Genomic DNA, 18,937 nt, shown 5'->3' on the forward strand with positions numbered 1-18,937 from the left:
TCCAAGGTTGTCATGTTAGAAGAAAAGAGGTAGAAGCAGCATACTGGCTCTTAGGTCCCTTAGACTGAAAGTGATAGGCTGATGCACTACTTTCACTCATATTTCTTTGTTAAAATTCAGTCCTATAGCCTGAACCTACCTAAGTGGACACTCTTTTCTTTCGTGTACAGATGTGGTGAGTTCAGTATCATCTCTCTGCCAAAGGGGGTAAATAAAGTATGCTCTTTGGGCATGCTGATGAGTCTGGAGTCCCACGGTGTAAAGCCTGGAGTTTTCATTTTGGGAATTATTAGCTCTTACCTAGTCTTGGATTTTGATATGCAGTCACCTAGGCAGAATATATAGATGACCAAGAGAATGTAATATTTCAGGAAAGAAAGATATGCGTCTCTGTAGAATGTTAAGATGAGGTTAAATGAGAGCGTATACATATGCCCCAATTCACCAAACTGTACACATTATGGGCAGATTTTTGTATACCAATTATACCTCAATAGAGCTGGGGGAAAAATACACAGTGAAGAGTATATTGAGTTTCATAGCATGGAGTTCACTGCCAAGAGCAAATTGTGTAATGGTGGGCATTGAAGTCCAGGTGGAGGGTACTGAAGGAAAAATTTAGCAATGTTTGCATAGAAGGGAAGAGAAATGCTATGTAGATGAAGGATTTTTTTTAAGTCAGAGAATACTACAGTGTGTGTTTATCCTGGTATAACTAGAGAAGGAGAAATTGTTAATACGGAAGGCAAGATAAATGAGGGGTAATGATAGGAACAAAATCCCTGAAGGAAAGAAGAGGTTAGAATCCATAGCTGTAGTAGAGATTACAGACCCTTTTCTGGAGCAGGACACATCCTCCATAGTAATCAGAGGGCAAGAAGAACATACATATGTGTAGAGAGAAGGCAAACACTGGGCAGAATATAAGTGTATTCCTGTCTGAATCCTCAGACATTCACTTCTCAGTGAGTATGAAGCAAGATCATTGGCTGAGTTAGTTAATGGGCAGCGATGAGGGAGATGTATAGCAGATTTGAGAAGAGATGAGAAAGTGTGAAATGCTGGTTTTTTGAACGGGTAGGAAGCATAACTAGGGAATCTGAACAGAACACCCCTTTTAGATTGTGGCAGACTAACTCTAGAACCAGTCAGCAGGGTTTGGTTGTTGGTTGCATGGGCAGAACAGACAGCTGGGTTTTACCAGGGTTTGAGACTTGCCAACGTAGCATGATCAAGGCATAGTGAAGGAATGAATGGCATTTGTGAGGACGTGATTGTGACAGGCTATGGAATGCAAGCTGGGGAAGTAAGGGAGGTGAGGCTGTGAGAGAGTTAAGGACCTCTCTCCTTCTCAGTTTATGTGTGCTGATTCCTCCACCTAGGCTGATGTTTGCTTGTTCATCCTACAAATTTTATCTCAAAGATCTTTGATTAAGAAGAGCCATTCTGGGTCCATCCATGTTGCTGCTAATGGCATTATTTCATTCTTTTTTCTGACTGAGTAATATTCAATTGTGTGTGTGTGTGTGTGTATACACCACAACTTCTTTATTCATTCATCTGTCGATGGACATATGATTTACTTATATGTGCAATCTAAAATATGACACAAATGAACATATCTATGAAACAAACAGACTCACAGGTACAGAGAATAGACTTGTGGTTTCCAAGTGGGAGGGAGTCGGGGAGGGAAAGATTGGGAGTTTAGGATTAGCAGATGCAAACTATTATATATAGGATGGAACAACAACAAAGTCCTACTGCATAGCACAGGGAACTATATTCAATATCCTGTGATAAACCATAATGGAAAAGAATATGAAAAAGAATATACATATGTATAACTGAGTCACTTTGCTATATAGCACAAATTAACACAGTATTGTAAATCAACAATACTTCATAAAATTTTTTTAAAAAGAGCTATTCTGGATATCCCAACAGTACCCCTCCCTCCCATGCATACACTGACCTGCAACATCAGGCCTCTGTGAGGTCACCCTGTTCTGTTATGTACTTGTATTTCATAACACTTATCCCAATTTGTAATTATATATTTGGGTGATTTTTATAAATCTCTCCCCTCCCCAATAGACTATGAGTTTCATAGGACTAGGAGAGCTATGATTCTGCTCTTTGCAATACATATCTTTTATACCTTACACCATGACTGACACATAGTAGTTCATACACATAGGTTGTAATAGATAATTCATGCATGATAGCATCAGAGAGTAGTGGGATTAGTAATAATTTGAGAGAGTGTGTCACATTAAGGCAAACTACCTTCTCAGCATGTGTTGATATATAGAGTCTTACATGTAAACATAAGAAAATGGTTCCAGCAGATTTACTTGAGTGAAATGGATGTGCTGAAGTATTTGAATGACTAGGGTAGTCTCAGGATGCCCTGGTAGGAGCTGAGTCTCATAAGAGTCTCATAATGAGATCTGGGAAAAACTGCTGAATTCATAGATGAGGCATTAGAAAGTAGGCACAATCCTACCTTTCAAATAATGGAAATAGGGACAACAGGACTGATTTGTTTTTTGGACCTAAAACAATAGACTGCAGGTTTCTTCTTCAGCAAAGATGGGTTGATTTGGGATCAGTGGAGAATTGCAATTTGGGGTCTGCAACCCTGGTGATCCATGTGCAAGTCCCACTTGAGGAGGACAGGAGAACCCTTTCATAGAAGAGAAAAGGAAGTTGGAAGGGCTTTAGTAAACAAAGAGACCATGGCTTTTCATTGGCCAAGGTCTTGCCTGGGAAGAAGAGAAGTCTTTCTTCTTCCTGTTGGGCTCTGCTATCATGGCAGGGTATGAGAGAGCCCCCCCTCTGGTCTCCTGACTCTATTTAATTGAGGTTTGTTTATTTTTTTTATTTTTATTTATTATTTTTTTTTTTACAAATTTAATCAGTTATACATATACATATGTTCCCATATCCCCTCCCTTTTGCGTCTCCCTCCCACCCTCCCTAGAGGTTTGTTTATTTTTTACAAAAGCTATAAGAAATGGGAAGTGTGATTTCCAAAATTCTCTATAGGAGGAACAGCATGTCCAAAGGCTTTGATAAACTGGGTGATAGGAGCTGTGGATGAAGCTTAAAATGATGCCATGATTCTACATGCATGTATATACCTGCACAAGTGCCCTCCTTAAAGAAGGGTCTAGGACAAGGAAATAGGGGGTGAATCTTAGCTGCCTTCAAATAACTACAGTGCTTGAAGGAAAAAATATATAATCTGCAACAATAGCATGAGAATTAATAGTAGCCGCCCAGCTTGAAAAGAAAAGAGCCATGAAACCTCGATTTGAAGTCTTCTTGCCCAAAGTTGGAACTCCTTTTGAAGCTCTCAGATGCTTAAATGACAGATGATACCAGAATTCATGTGGTTAACTTATTGATGAGGACCTTGCTAATAAGCAGCTTAGGAAGATCTACAAAGAATCTCCACTTTGTGTTGGGGAGTAAAGTCACTCTGTTGTACAAGAATTTGCTGCCTTAGGGATAGGAACTTCTGTATGTGATGTCTTAGAAGATGCCTTTCCCTACTGGAAGCAGAGACTAAGGGTTTAGGGGAAATAAAGTAAGAGGAATGTTGGGAATAGATCTGGAATTGCCACTCTAAAAAGTTGCCAGGTTTTTTTGTCCCCCATTAGTAGAGGAATCCTCTTGAAAATTCTCAATATGTTTTAGAAACTTTCAAGGCATTACTGTGGTGAGAAAAACATACTACACAAGTCTCACCCATCTACATCTATAATAAAAAGGGTAGCACAATGATTCCATTATGTTTTGTGGGTGTTCTACTCTCCTTGGCCATCTATGTTTATAAGTGATCCCTGGGACATCAAATTAAGAGAATATTAAGAGTGTTTTGGAGGCTTTCTTAAACTGGGGGAAACAATATCACCACACCTCTAGGCCTCCATTTGTGATCCGAAAATGCACTTTTGTACCTATTTATTTGATGTTACTAAGGTTTTGCTAATAGGCATGCCAGTGTTCGTTTTTCTGTTGAACAGCACTGTGGTACAGTGGTCACTACCTTAAATCAGCCACTTTTGATCACCAAGGGCAAATGGAAAATGAGCCGACAGGACACACTCCATCAACCTATAATGCTGGTTCCTGAGCTATGCCACCTGACAGGTACTGTGGATTTATACCATTTTCATAAAAGAGAGCCCTTCTTTAAAGTCACCAATATTACTTTACAGGATTTTCACAAGACTCCACATGACCCAGACTTGCTCTCTCTGATTTTCTTCTTCTTCCAGATACAACAGTTAAGTTTTCTCTAATAGAAATCTATTCTTGCTAGTTTGGAGTGTTATCTTTCGGATTTTTTTTTTAAGGCTTAACGGATGACCTGCATAAAGACTACAGAATGATGAGAGAGTTGTCCACCTATATGAGGATGGATCCAGGTAGAAGGCAGCATAAATTGCTAACATTCATGGATGCTTTAAGGGAGTAAGTGCGTGGCAATTCCCTGGCTGTCCAGTGGTTAGGACTCCATGCTTTCACTGCTGAGGGCCTGGGCTCAATCCCTGGTCAGGAAACTAAGATTCTGCAAGCTGCACAGGGTAAGTGCTATTTTCTGTGTGTGTGAAGTGGAGACCTGTGTGGATCACTTGGCATCTCAGATTCTTCAATTAAAAAGTGACAATTGGGGCTTCCCTGGTGGCACAGTGGTTGAGAGTCCACCTGCCGATGTGGGGGACACGGTTCGTGCCCCGGTCCGGAAAGATCCCACATGCCGGGGAGCGGCTGGGCCCGTGAGCCATGGCCGCTGAGCCTGCACATCTGGAGCCTGTGCTCCGCAATGGGAGAGGCCACAGCAGTGTGAGGCCCGCGTACCGCAAAAAAAAAAAAAAAAAAAGTGACGATTGGGAAGAAAGTGATATTTGGGGAGTGGGGAGGTGCAACTCTAATTTTTTCTGTCATTGCAGTGTCAGAGGAGGCCAAGAGGGGCTAAGAATGAAATAGATTCTAAGTGTCTGCACAAATGTGAGAACAAAGACAAGATTGAGTCTTAGGGAGTTTACCTGTAGCATCTTGACACAAAGCACAAGCAATAAGGAACTTTAGATGAAAGGAACACTGACTTGTGTTTTGCAAATGGATAATTGCCTCTGCATATTTTCTTGGATTTGAGCATGTGGAAATATTTTTTCTTTCAGAAATAATACTGTGCAAAAGGAGCTTCGAGACTGGAATTTGGAACTTGAGACAGAGTTTTTATTCTTTTCTGGAAGAATTTTGCAAGATGTAAGAATTCATCAAGGAAGAAGAATTGTAAGACAGCTGCAGAATTGTCACGTCAAAGTTGGGTCAAATTAGTAACAACCCAAAGGGGAACTAACTCGGTCATGTCAATAACTATGACTGCTGTTTTCAGACTACCTGTCATTTCCATATGAGAGGACAAGCCATCATTTAATAAGAATGCAGGTAACATGCTTGGCATATAGTAGACTCTGTATTATATCTTTATTAGTATTGTGCACATTCTCTCATAGTAAAATGATCTTCCAAATGTATCCTTAAGAGTCAAATACCTAAGATCATAATAACCCATGGTATTCTAGTGTGACTAACCTATATCTTAAGGAAAAATAGCTGACATTAGACCAGATGTGAAAGACTACAATGTACATAGATTTCCTTGGACTGCCTTTTTTTTTTTTTTTTTTTGCAGTACGTGGGCCTCTCACCGCTGCGGCCTCTCCCGCTGTGGAGCACAGTCTCTGGACGCGCAGGCCCAGCAGACATGGCTCACAGGCCCAGCTGCTCCACGGCACGCGGGATCCTCCCAGACCGGGGTGCGAACCCGTGCCCCCTGCATCAGCAGGCGGACTCTCAACCACTGCACCACCAGGGAAGACCCGGACTGCCTTTTTAAGTCAGCGTTTAATTCCACCCCCAGGATTCTCATCTCAGTTGTTCGTGATTTCATAGATCCGTGAACTTTGAATATCTGTCACGTGCAATCTTATATTACCTGTTCTTGTCCTTCAGCATTTTGAATGAGCATTGTAATGACAGTAGAAAGCAAGTGGTTTGTTGATTTCTTAATTTTAATGGACCTTTACCTAGAATATAATGTGTTGGAGCTTTTCAGGATCAACTGACAAATGAGAATTTCATGTTTAGATTTCATGTAAAACTCTGTCCAAGTTCTTACTCTGTATCTTGTGGGGAGGGGTAACAAGGGAGGGATTTACTTTTTTTGCAAACATGTTTGAAAACATGTCAGATTTTGTATTCATTAGTTATAATAAACTTATTTTTAAAGTACTTAAAAAATCTTGTCATGACTGAAGTTTAAAATGGTAATGTTTCAATGGGAGATAGCACAGATTTACAGTGGAAAGGATTGTAAATGGATAATTGCCTTTGCATATTAGATGATGTTGGTTTTCTTTTTTTTTAATGAAGTTTTATACCATGTCTTGGAATTCTCTTCCAGTTTGACAACCATAATGAAGATTGGTCAAGAAATACAAGGGTACCTGTACTTAGAGCAATGTCACTGGATCATTGGCTAATACTCTACACTAAGGGAAATTATGGAACAGCCCTTACCTTTCAGCAGAATCTACAGAAAATCACACCCAAAATGGGCATAATTGTCAGAAATGCAAAACTGTAAGTAGAGCAGAAATTATCTACAATTTCAAAATCGATTGCTGGCAATTTGAAAGTGGAAAAACTTCTTAAATTGTAGGAATCTGACACGTTATCCAAACTCTGAAAGTGTGTAAGCAAAAAAGTAAAGTCTGCTCCAGCCCACACATATTAAATCAGGCTTTTGTGATCTGTGGATTTCTGGCTATTGGGCTACATCTTGAAGACATGAGAATTAGCAACTTGATATGAGTGGACGGGGGAGGAGGGAATAGCAAAAACTACTTCCCAGTCTTGTTTCCAAAAATTGAACTTCTTTTTGTCTTAAAAACCTTCAACTGAAATACTTACCTTGGCAGTTTATCTTGCCTTGTTTTATATCATGGTTCATTGGCTGTATAAAATGTGACATGTTTCACTGTTCATTACTTTTGAAGTATAGATGAAATACTTATTTTCTAGGCTTGAAGCAGATGATACAGTCCATTCTTATATAAGCACCTTTGAAAAACATGCTTCACAAAAAACACAGATTGTAAGTGTCTATTTGATGTGTGCCCCGTCCTTAGTGAGCTGCATTTGTATGTATTTTAGAATTTGGATGTTGCCATTGGTTTCCTAAACCGGCCAGAAAATATAAATTTACCCCTATAATGTAGCTGAATACAGACTTTGGGGTTTAAGCTACTACTTAATATCACCATGTTATGCTCATTCTTTTAGGCTTGAGGACTTAGAATTATCTTTTAAGTCTCAGATTAAAAAACACCATACAAATATTAAGTAATATGGATTATGGTAGGTACACATTCATCATTTCTCTCTCCAGCTGTAACCTGCAAAGTCTATGATCTGTTCTCTTCCAGTAAGTGTTCTTTCTTTTGTCTGGTATTTTTCTTGGGATTTTTCCTTTCTCCCATCTGTTGTCACTACGTTGTATCTGAATTACTAAAGCAACATCTTTTTCCTTTCTTCCTTGGATTCTTTTCCCAAACTCATCTCCCATTCTTCCCTCATCATCCAGGATGTTCTTTATATTTATCTATCTATCTATCTATCTATCTATCTATCTATCTACCTATCTATCTATCTTGGCAGTGCCAGGTCTTAGTTGCGGCATGTGGGCTTCTTAGTTGTGGCATGCAGGGCCTTTTAGTTGCAGCATGTTGACTCTTAGTTGTGGCATACGGGATCCAGTTCCCCAACCAGGGATCGAACCTGGGCCCCCTGCATTGGGAGCGTGGAGTCTTACCCACTGGACCACCAGGGAAGTCCCCAGGATGCTCTTAAAAGGGATCTTTGTTTCTTGATCCTGAAACCAGGATATTCCTCCTATTGTCTTTTCCATAGAGCCTAGACTTTTCTCTCCTTTCAGCTTCTACCAAGCAACCTTGTAGGCTACTCTGAAGGATACCTTCTGTGAGCCATTATTATACTCAAATGAAATGTCTTACTTTTGAAATCCTGTTCTTAAATCTGTGTCTTGCTTCCTGTTACTTTGATTGAATGCCATGCTTCATGCTTCTCTGGTGCTGTAGCCTTAAATGCTCAGCTAGGTCAAGGAAGCCTCTGGTGGGACTCAGCAAAGCATCACGTGTTAGAATGGAGTTGAAGAGGCCTTGGTGGTGGTTTGCATCCCAACTCATCACATGACTTTCTTTGTTCATTTAGCATCTGCCTAGAAAGTGAAAGACTGCCTTTCTAATTGTGGGAATTTCTCTTAAGAAAGTTTATCTGAAACTTGAATGGGAATTTGCCCCACTTTTACTAATTTATCCTAGTTTTGCTTTTTGGAGCAATATCTTTTATTCAGGGCAGTCCCTTAAATATTTTAAGGTATCTTTTCAAATGGTGGGGAGAGCATGCCTACAATCTTATGCATTCCAAACAACTGGGAATGACCAATAAAATAGGAACTGGAAATTATGTGTAAAACATCTTCTGGCACAAATGTAAGTCTCCCTAGACCAGGAACAGAGGGGAATTCTCGTATATAAGCAGGGGTGAAGCCATGTGGCTCACGAATTTCAAACGCTGTGTGGTGCTGGGTGGGGGCCAGAACCAGGCTGTGTAAGGTAATCCACTGAATGTGATGGGAAGACATCAAGTCACATATTTATATTATATCCCAAATTAAACATTAACTTCCCAAATATTAATATGAATTTGTGGTAACACTACCAAGAGTTCATAAGTACTCACATAGTTTGGGAATAGTAAAGAATTTAATTCCTATAAACGTGTGAGCTGGTGGAGTAAGGCAGAAATAGAGGAAATAAAAGCATAGGTAAACTATAGACAATTTTAAAACCAGGAAGGAAAAGCAATCTAGTACTGTATTAATAATTTAAGACTAAAAGAATAAAAATAGCCCTCTTACACATAACATTAATAACCTATTCCTCAAAATCAGATATTGGCAGTAAAAATGGCAACTGTGAACATAGTCCCTGTTATTTTAAATAGAGAATCTTTTACAAATTTTCTGTTTAAAAATGAGTACACACCAATCCAATCTAAAACCTCCACTATCTATTTTCCTGAATATTTTAAAACTTTTTTCTTTTCACTTTATATTTTCAGACTTATAGGAAGAGTTGCAAAGACAGTACAAATCTCTCTATAACCATCATCCAGATTTCCCAACCAGTAAATTTTAGCACATTCCTATAATCATTCTCTCCCTCTCTATATCTACCTACATATAATCATTCTTTCCTTCTCACTATATATACATATATATGTATATATATACACGTGTCATTATTCATAGTAGTTACATGTGTATATATATGTTTTTTCCTGAGCCATTTATCTGATCTATACCCCTAATCCAAATTCTTCCAATCATTCCCTTTTACAGCAAAATAAATTCTTTGGTCCATCAAGGGTCACCTGAGGCATCTAACCAACAGGCTTTTTCAGTCTTCTTTTAATCTGGGAAGTATCTTCAATCTGCCTTTGGGTTTTATGGCCTTGACATTTTAGAAGTGTACTGGCCAGTTATTTTATGGAACAATCCTCAATATAGGTTTGCCCATTTCCTTATGACTAGATTCAGGTAATGCATTCTTGCAGAATATCACAGAAGTATTCTATGGTTTACTAAATCCATCATATTTGGAAGCCCATGATGTTGATTTAACTGGTCTTTTTTTTTTTCTTTTCATGGTTTAAGTCATCAGCTCTCCATGTAATAATTTTTTATCATTATTAGAGTTTAGTTGATGTACAGTGTTGTGTTAGTTTCTGCTGTATTAACTGGTCATTGTAATTTTGCTCATTTGATTAAGTTGAGGTCTGGTAGGTTTCACCATTATAAAGTTACTGTTTTATCCCTTTGTAATTGATTAAAGTTATTATGGTGCGACACTTTAAGACTATGCAAATGTTCTGTTTCTCATTGAAGTTTCACTCATTAATTTTAGCATCCATTGAGGATTCTTGTCTGAAACAGTTGTTAGTTAACATAGTCTCACCAAATAGTGATGTCTATGTTTCCAATATCCCTTCTATATTTATTAGTTGATATTTTATTATAAGGAAGAGCTCTTCATTCTTACTTATGTAAACACAGACTCATGGATTCTTATTTAATGGATCATAATCTTTTAATCTCATTGGATGCTCACTTTGTCCCCTTCACACTCACTATCCTACGAAAGAAACTACTTCCCTGACTTCTTATCACCATAGCTTAATGTTGTCTGTTCTTGAACTTTACCTAAAGAGCCATGTGGCTTCAGTCTTGTGTTGGTTTTTCTTTGGCTCAGCATTGAGGTTTATCTTTGTTGGGTGTAGCTGTAGTTTTTTGTTCTCTTGCTCTAGATAGTAACCCATTGTTTTTAACTTAATGCATCCTATTGTCAAACATTTGGGATATTTGTAGTTTTGCTATTACTACAAATAATCATGACTACTATCATGACTACTTTTGTACTTGTCTTTAGTGCTCATATGTATGCATTTCTGCTGGGATGTACCTGGGAGAAGAATGTTCCTTGTCACTAGATGCTGCTAATCAGATTTCTAAATGGTTATACCAAGGTGGTACACACCCACCATCAGCTGGAACATTCTCATAGCTTCATGTCTTTAAAGCATAGTATTATAAATCGAATCTGTTTAGAGTGGTAGGCTCAAGATTTAACACGAGTACCCTTTCCTTGGCAGGACCTGGTCTTTGATTTCTGTCCTTCTCCCTCTTTGAGGAGAGGCTGTTAGTCTTTTCAGAGCCTCCCAACCTCTCAGCCGTGTTTACTGGGATGGGCAGATACCTCAGGAGAGAATGCAGCCTCAGTTGCTGGGATCACCTCTCTGGGTCCCTACTTCTCTCCTATCTTAATCCTATCATTCTTTATTGCCTTGTTAAACTGGCTGAGCCTGAAACAGGCATGTTTCTATATCTTCATCAGCTTGAATAGCTCTTAAGAGGAGACAGGTCCATGCTATTCCAGAAGCTGAAATTTTAGGAGACAATATTAGCTGACCACTCCAGGAAACTCAGATCAGCAGATTTAAAAAAAAAAAAACAGAATCTAGAAGATTTTAAACTTGTACCTAAAAGCTTGACCTATTAACCTACTCATATATATATATATATATATATATATATATATATATATATATATAGAGAGAGAGAGAGAGAGAGAGAGAGAGAGAGAGAGAGAAGGAGAGACAGGGAGATGTGTGCGTGCACGTGGGCATGCATGTGTGTGTGTGTGTGTATAAAATATGGACTCAAAAGATTAGGTGCTCTTTAAAAGTGCATCTATAAGTTCATTTTGTCTTTGTCTTCAACTGATCACACTGGGCTTGGAGAAACCTAGCCAAATAATGTAGGACCAGGATCCTATCGACCACATACACTGACCACAGTACATTACAATTAGAAATCATTAAACCACGTACACCTGAAGAAACCATTATTTTTTTAAGTAACAGTGATATTAGAGAGAATAATGGAAATTTATTAAACTCTTACAACCGAGGGACTATATAAATAAGTACTAGGCATCAAAACGTGGGTGACACAGCAAACTAGAAATGAGACCAACAGCCCTTGACGAATACACTGGGAATGAAGTCTGGATTTTAATGCACCAAGAACCAAGTCAACCAAAGTAAAATAGAATGAATGAAATCAACAGTAAAAAGAGAAACTAAATAGAAAACAATCTGCAAATAAATCTAAAGCTTTGGAAAAGTTAAAATTAGATACTGTCAAGAATAAAGAAAAAGAGTAAGTCTCAACAACACTAGGAATAAATAGAGTTCATTATTAGAGATTTGCTGGTGGTTAAGGAAATATTAGGAGAACACCATGGGCTAGAGTGGGCCACTAAGTTCGAAATAGGTTGTTTATATTTTTCAAAAAACTGGTTAGTGTGGTGAATTATAGTGTGGTGAATATTTCTTAGTCCATGCAGGTAATGCATTTAATAAAATCTCATACTTCTTCATGTGAAAAGAAAAACTCACTTAATCTACAATGAGAAAAGAATTATCCTAATCTGATAAAGAACGTCTGCCAAAAACTTCTATAAGCATCATTATGTTAAAAAGAATATACTGATGATTTTTCCCATTAGTCAGAAAAAAGGCAAGCAGTAGCCTCTCTTCCTAACTGCTCAGTGTCCTACTGAAGGTCCTGGCGAGGGTTTGGAAACTTGCTCTGCTGCTTGTAAATCAGGCAGTTTCCATAACAGCCCCCAAGCTTGTTTGCTGGTGGGGGCAGATAATAGTATTTATCTCAGTCGATTGGTGAGAGAATTAAGTGAATCAAGTAGAATGCTTGGGAAGTGCCCACACAGAGCCATCATCCCATCGACGGTGACTGTCCTGAGGATGGTATAGATCAGTCTGTGTTTTTAACCCACCCATATTGACTTCATGATAAACTTCTGGAAATGGAATGACTCCTGGGAATGGAATGACTAGGATGAAAGGGTTTTGCAAGTTTAAAGGATCGATGCATATTGCCAAATGCCTGTCTCGAAGCCTGTCTCTTCCATACACTCACACTCACACTTGTTGAATGCAGTGTGATTCTAGACCCTTCACCCTCATGGATTCAGATATCTATTTAATAAATAGTCTCTACTTTGTCAGTGCTCCACCTATATAGCTTCCTCGACACGCATCCATTTCTCACATCACTGTGTTCTTGCATTTTGGGGAATGTCATGTTTGCTTTCTTTCAAGGTCCTTTTCTTGCTGCCCACTGAAAATAAAGAAAGTTATGAAGGCATAAAAAGATATCTGTGTGTCAGTTACCCGATTCCAAGCCAGTGTGTGTTGAAATGGACCTTAGAGAGACCATCACTACAAAGATTGCCCTGCAGATGAACTGCAAGCTAGGAGGTGCCCTCTGGAAGGTGGATATAGAAGTACGTGGGGATTTTGTTGCCTTCTCTTGCTTTCATCTGTCTTTGGTAGAATTTGTTAAGGTCCTATTTAATTGGAAATTTGCTTTGTGTTCTAACTCAAGCTGCTACCTGGTTTAAAATTTAAGTTGCAGAATGCAATGTTCATCGTTATCAATTGTTTCCACGGTATTGTACATTGACGGAAGTCAGTCGCAGGATTTGTGGCAAGCATCGATCCAGACTTGATGCGGTGGGTAAGCTTTGGCAGACAGTGTTTAGTGGGGAGCTATCTGGAGGCCAGATAGGAGAGGCGGACCTAACACACATTGTTGGCAAGCTCCATGGGCAAGTTGTTCTTAGAGATGTGCTCTCCTGATCTTCTGGCAAAGTCAGGCTCCCAGAACATTCTGTATGGAAGCCTCTGATCATTCTCTATTGCTGCCTAACAACTATGACAAAATATGGCAGCTTAAGACGACACTCACATGACCATGGACAGTCCTGTGGGTCAGATGTTGGGCACTGCGTGGCTCTCAGGGCCATACAAGGCCAAGATTTTGTTTTTTGGCTGCACTGCACAGCATGCGGGATCTTAGTTCCCTGACCAGGGATCGAACCCATGCCCCCTGAGGAGGAAGTGCAGATTCTTAAACACTGGACCACCAGGGAAGTCCCAAGGCTAAGTTAAAAGTGTCACAGAAGCCACATTCTCACCTGGAGGCTTGGGATCCTCTTCCCAGCATACGCCGATGTGGCAGAGCCAATTTTCTTGTGATTGTGGGACAGAGGACCCCACTTCCTTGCTGGCTGTCACCTACAGCTAGTCTCAGCTTCTAGAGTTCCATCCACATTCCTTCTGATGTGCTCCTTGCCTCCCCTCCAACTTCCAACCCGCCAATTCACACTGTGCTCTTGTTCTCTTTTGAATCTCTCCATCTTCCTCTTCTGTCATCAGCCAAAGAAAACTTGCTGATTTTAAAGGAGCTCATGAGGTCGGATATCATCCATCTGGAGACTCTCCTTATCCTAAAGTCAACTGTGCCATATAACATCATCACAGGGGCTAGATCTCAGTATGTTCACAAGTTCCAAGGATGAGGACAGGTAGAATTCTGCCAACCGCAGGATTTGATCAGTGAGCCTCTGCATAGGGACACATGAGGAAGCACTTAGGATATACGTGGGTGAAGACACCTATGGGAACATACCTAGTGGCCTGTAGGTATCATAAGATCTTGTCTTCATACATTTGTATATAATGTACCTGAATAAGGAGATGTGCTTCTATAGCCTATGATTCTCCTTTTCTCCAGGGACCTTCTTTTTTCTGTGCTTAGAGTAGAAAATAAAACCCATAGTGCAGATGGGTTTGCATATTCTTCTCTTGTGCATTATGGTATGTGGGACAGTCACAAACCACCACTATGTTCAATGTTGTTTGTGGCCCACCAAGTATAATTCCACAGTATCCTTTAAGGATCTTTTTTTTTCCAGTCATACTCTAAATACAGTAACATGGATTTACTCTGCCTTTTTTAGTAGAAAATGTTGTGATAATAGGTAAAAAGTTAAGCTTGCATTCATGCAATAGATATTTTTGAGCACTTGCTATGTGTAAATACTGAGAATGCAGCAGTGAAAATGTAAAGCCAAAATACCTGATCCCATCCATCGGAGTACAAATTCAGATGAAGAGGCAAACATACATCATACCCTATCAGGTCATCCTAATACTCTGAAGTAAACAAAAACGCAATAAGGGGATAGAAACTCTAGACAAACAGGTGATTTTACTTGATACGTTGAGCAGTGGTCACAATAGCTATTACTGTTTTGAAGCAAACTGCTCCCTCCAAAGCAGATTCATATGGATGAACCATTGTTTAAGACATTGAACTAGAAGTAGGAGTCTCCAGAAAAACACTGGGTTTGCACTTTGTGGAATTCCCCAGGAGCTGAAACAATATGAGTCATATGTATTCAAAGCATGTATAATTTGTAGTTAATGTTAACAAATGTTTCCATTCTTACTCTTTGTGTGCATGCAAAATGTTACAAAATGCCTAAGATATGTGAAGAGACCAATACTTGGATCTCTACAGCAGGATGAAGAATGGATCTTTACTTGGGTCCTCAACCACTGATAGTGAATTTTTTTTGGTCATGGATTAATTTCATCATTTTGATTCTGAATTAATATTGTTTTCCAAACTAATGGCTTATTTTTCTCCATACAGGTGGTTCTCTCAATGCATCATCCAGCAATCGGGGCAGGAGCTTGTCAATGGGCTGACGACCTGTTTGCATAGTCAGTGCCTGGTGGAAGCTGGAGGGCTTGAGTCTATACTGGTGGAGATACTGTCCCCCCACCTGGGACATCTGGCAATGAGTGAAAACATTTTTCATTGTCACAATGGGGATAGAGTGCTAGGGATGCTGTTAAATGTCTTACCATGCATGGGACAGCAACACTCCCTGTCCCTGACCACCACAAAGAATTATCTGGCTCAAAATTTTCATACTGTTGTTAAGTATGGACTAGACTGAAGATTTAAGCAGTGTCCTGAAAGCTACCATGTTGACAAATGAACATAGAAGTTGTCAAAAACAGTGGCCACTTTGTTCCAAGTTATGGTTTATTTATATGTGTTTCTGACTTCCTTTCAGCTGCCTTGAAGCTCTGGTATGAACAAAATTCATCTCTGCCACATTCTACCATTGTGCATCGAGTTGGAGTGGGAGATGGACAGTTTCAAGCACTGATTGACCAAGAACTAAAACAGATGGAGTCCTACTTAGAAAGTGCTTACAGAGGACACAAGTGGGTATATTACTCATTAAGTGCAGATTTTGTAAGCTTTACATTTTAGTTTCCGGGGGCAGGGGGAAATATCTACAACAGTTGTGATGTGTGAATTGGAAAGCTGGATACAGAGGGCTTCAGTGGATGGGTGGGGAGAAAAAAACAGACCCTTCCCACTTTGTGTTCCATGCCCATGTCAGAGGAGAAAGCAGAACTGAAGCCTTGCAGTAGCAGGTTGTTTCCCCATATGGAACCGCATGATTCTTCTCTTTTTCTAATCTCCTTCCAAACCTTGATGGAGGAGGGCTTGCTAACCTCAGATATTCCTAAAAATCCATGAACATAGCCTGTCAATGGTTTGTACTATGCAGCTCCTTTATCCTGGAGTTCTGTACGTCCCAGGACTGGGGATTCCTCTCAGTTCCCTTCTCTGGCTTCACCTGTTTGTCAGTGAAGCCTGGCGCCCAGCACAGACAGTACTAGTAATCCTGACTTTGGGAGGAAGGGACCCTTCCCCTAGGATCTGAATGGCTATGAATAGAAACCTCCTCCTTTACTTCCTGAATCAGGCTCTTGGAGCTAAGACAGTAAAATTGGGGTGTGTGGAGAGATACCATCTGCAGACTCCTTTTAATGGCTCCTATGTGTGGGCTGTTTTCGACACTCTGAATGCTTCTGAGATAATGCAAAGCAAACAGAGTGACATTGATCTTAATCTTTTAAGTGTCAGACTAACTTTCATCGTGGTGAAGAAACAAACATCAGATTTTTTATTGAAAAGGATGAAGACTTGACAATCCATCTCCAGGAACAGTTATTGATTTAGAGGTGACTAGGATGGAATGGTAAGCCATCTTTCTTTATTTTAAAGATTCCTTTTTATTTAAATAGTAACAGAGTTTTTTAAGGTTTGCATGATTTGGACGAGAAAGGAAGAATTGACCTAAAGAAGGTTAAAAATGATAGGTATATTAGATGATATTTTTTTCTGTCTTCAATCATTTTGTTTTTCAGAGAATTTTAAAAACAGACAAATATTTATTGATCGTTCTGATTCAGTTGTTAGGAAGAAGGCTAGAACTTCTGGTTAACTTTAGACTTCTAAGTGAATTATGCAAATAAGAAAGTTATGCAAAACCACAGCAAGAAATAAAACAGGACATTCATACCAACTGATAGGGAGAAATGAATTAAATTTGAAGGCAGAAACATTGATTTTTCTAGTAGAAGGCATGAAAGGATTGAAGAAAACAAAGCAAATGAAAAGTACAATTAACATAAAGTATAACATAAAATGACATAAACATTCAATATTTACAATAAATTGGTTAACCTTACCACTTATATAACTTAGTTTGAATATATTCTGGTGATTTGCAGAGATGGATATTCCGATCTTTCCCTGAATCTCTGAATCACATTACCTATGACCATGTCTAACATGATAATTTGATGTTTGCTGCCTCTAGGCATCAGCGCATATGCTTGTGAGTTTAAATCCCATGAGTGTTATTGTCAATGATTTCACTGTCCTTTGTGGATTTGCTTTAGCAAATCATTGCTCAAAATTTAGCCAGGCTTCTAAATATAAAGGAAACTCTGTATCATAGATTTCTGTAAATTGTTACTTCAAAGACTAGGTTTGCTACATTGTTTTTCTTCTAAAATAAGCTTGATACCAATTATGTTCTATAATTCTAGGTATGACTTTTTTATTGTGAGTCAGTCTGTGAAAGAAGGCACTGGCACTGGCACTCCCACTCATTATAATGTCATCCATGACATGCTTTACTTGAGCCCAGATTCAGTACAGAGTCTAACTTACATACTATGCCACATGTATTACACTTTTTTAGTAAGTATTCTTTTTCTTTAATTTGGTAATGTGCATCTGTTAATCCTATACTCCTAATTTATTGCTCCCCCCTGCACTTTCTTCTTTGGTAACCATAGGTTTGTTTTCTGTCGCTGTGAGTCTGTTTCTGCTTTGTAAATAAAAATAAGTTCATTTGTATGCTATTTTTTGGGTTCTACATGTAAGTGATATCAAATAATATTTGTCTCTGATTTACTTCACTTAGTACGATAATATCTAGGTCCATCCATGTTACTGCAAATGGCATTATTTCATTCTTTATGAATGAGTATTATTCTATTGTATACACCTACCATATCTTTGTCCATTCATCTGCTGATGGACATTTAGCTTGCTTTTGTGTCTTGGCTATTGTAAATAGTGCTGCTACGAACATTGGGGTACCTGCATATTTTTGAATTAGAGCTTTCATCTTTTCTGGATATACGCCCAGGAGTGGGATTGCTGGGTCATATGGTAGCTCTGTTTTTAGTTTTAAGGAGGCTCCGTACTGTTCTCCATAATGGCTATGGTATTTTTTGATACTGATTTTCCTTCAGATCTGTGAAACTGTTCAAAATTGAATCTACTTTTTGAACCTTGGATATCCATAAAAATTTAAACTTAGGGAAAGTAGATATAAAGGTAAAAAAAAATTTTTAGTTGATCTTTCTCCTAAAGGGTATCATCCGAGTTCCTGCTCCTTGCCATTATGCCCATAAGCTGGCTTACCTGGTGGGCCAGAGTCTTCACCAAGAACCACATGGATCTCTGTCAAAAGTCTCTTTTACCTTTAACATAGAGAAGAAAGCATGATGGGATGTTGAAAACCACAATTTGTAAATTTATTTTCTCATTCTGCATCTGTACATCTGAAATTTTTTTCCTAGATGCACGATCAGAGTTTAAAACCATTCTTGACTGGACATGGATGAGACTCCAAGTGTGTTATGCTATTTTCAATACTACCACTAACTTAACATGAGGCTTCTCTTCTCCAGGCGGGAGAACTGACAGTGAGAGTTTTGTTTTACAATTTACCTCTCAAATGTGTTACAAGGACTTTATGATTAAACATGCCTGAATATTCTGTACTCCAAGCAATGCTGCTCTAATTGTAAAGGTTGGGGGACTTCCCTGGTGGTGCAGTGGTTAAGAATCTGCCTGCCAATGCAGGGGACACAGGTTCGAGCCCTGGTCCAGGAAGATCCCACGTGCCATGGCACAACTAAGCCCATGCGCCACAACTACTGAGCCCACATGCCACAA

General features: G+C 39.1%; 1 pseudogene across 1 annotated transcript in view; it reads left to right on the forward strand.

Moving 5' to 3' along the window:
• The window catches only part of LOC309797385 (piwi-like protein 3), a 33,184-nt pseudogene extending 14,700 nt beyond the window's left edge, over positions 1–18,484 (forward strand). Inside the window, exons 4-15 of the transcript in view lie at positions 4,035–4,161; positions 4,368–4,485; positions 5,196–5,310; positions 6,485–6,663; positions 7,105–7,177; positions 12,847–13,031; positions 13,157–13,260; positions 15,248–15,318; positions 15,678–15,831; positions 16,538–16,658; positions 17,515–17,668; positions 18,350–18,484. The product of the transcript in view is annotated as a piwi-like protein 3 (transcript). The remainder of the gene's footprint in view (positions 1–4,034; positions 4,162–4,367; positions 4,486–5,195; positions 5,311–6,484; positions 6,664–7,104; positions 7,178–12,846; positions 13,032–13,156; positions 13,261–15,247; positions 15,319–15,677; positions 15,832–16,537; positions 16,659–17,514; positions 17,669–18,349) is intronic.
• The last annotated feature ends 453 nt before the right edge of the window (positions 18,485–18,937 follow it).

This window comes from Mesoplodon mirus (genome assembly GCF_964341445.2).
Source record: "Mesoplodon mirus genome assembly, contig: HAP1_SCAFFOLD_460, whole genome shotgun sequence".
NCBI classification, from domain to species: Eukaryota; Metazoa; Chordata; class Mammalia; order Artiodactyla; family Ziphiidae; genus Mesoplodon; species Mesoplodon mirus.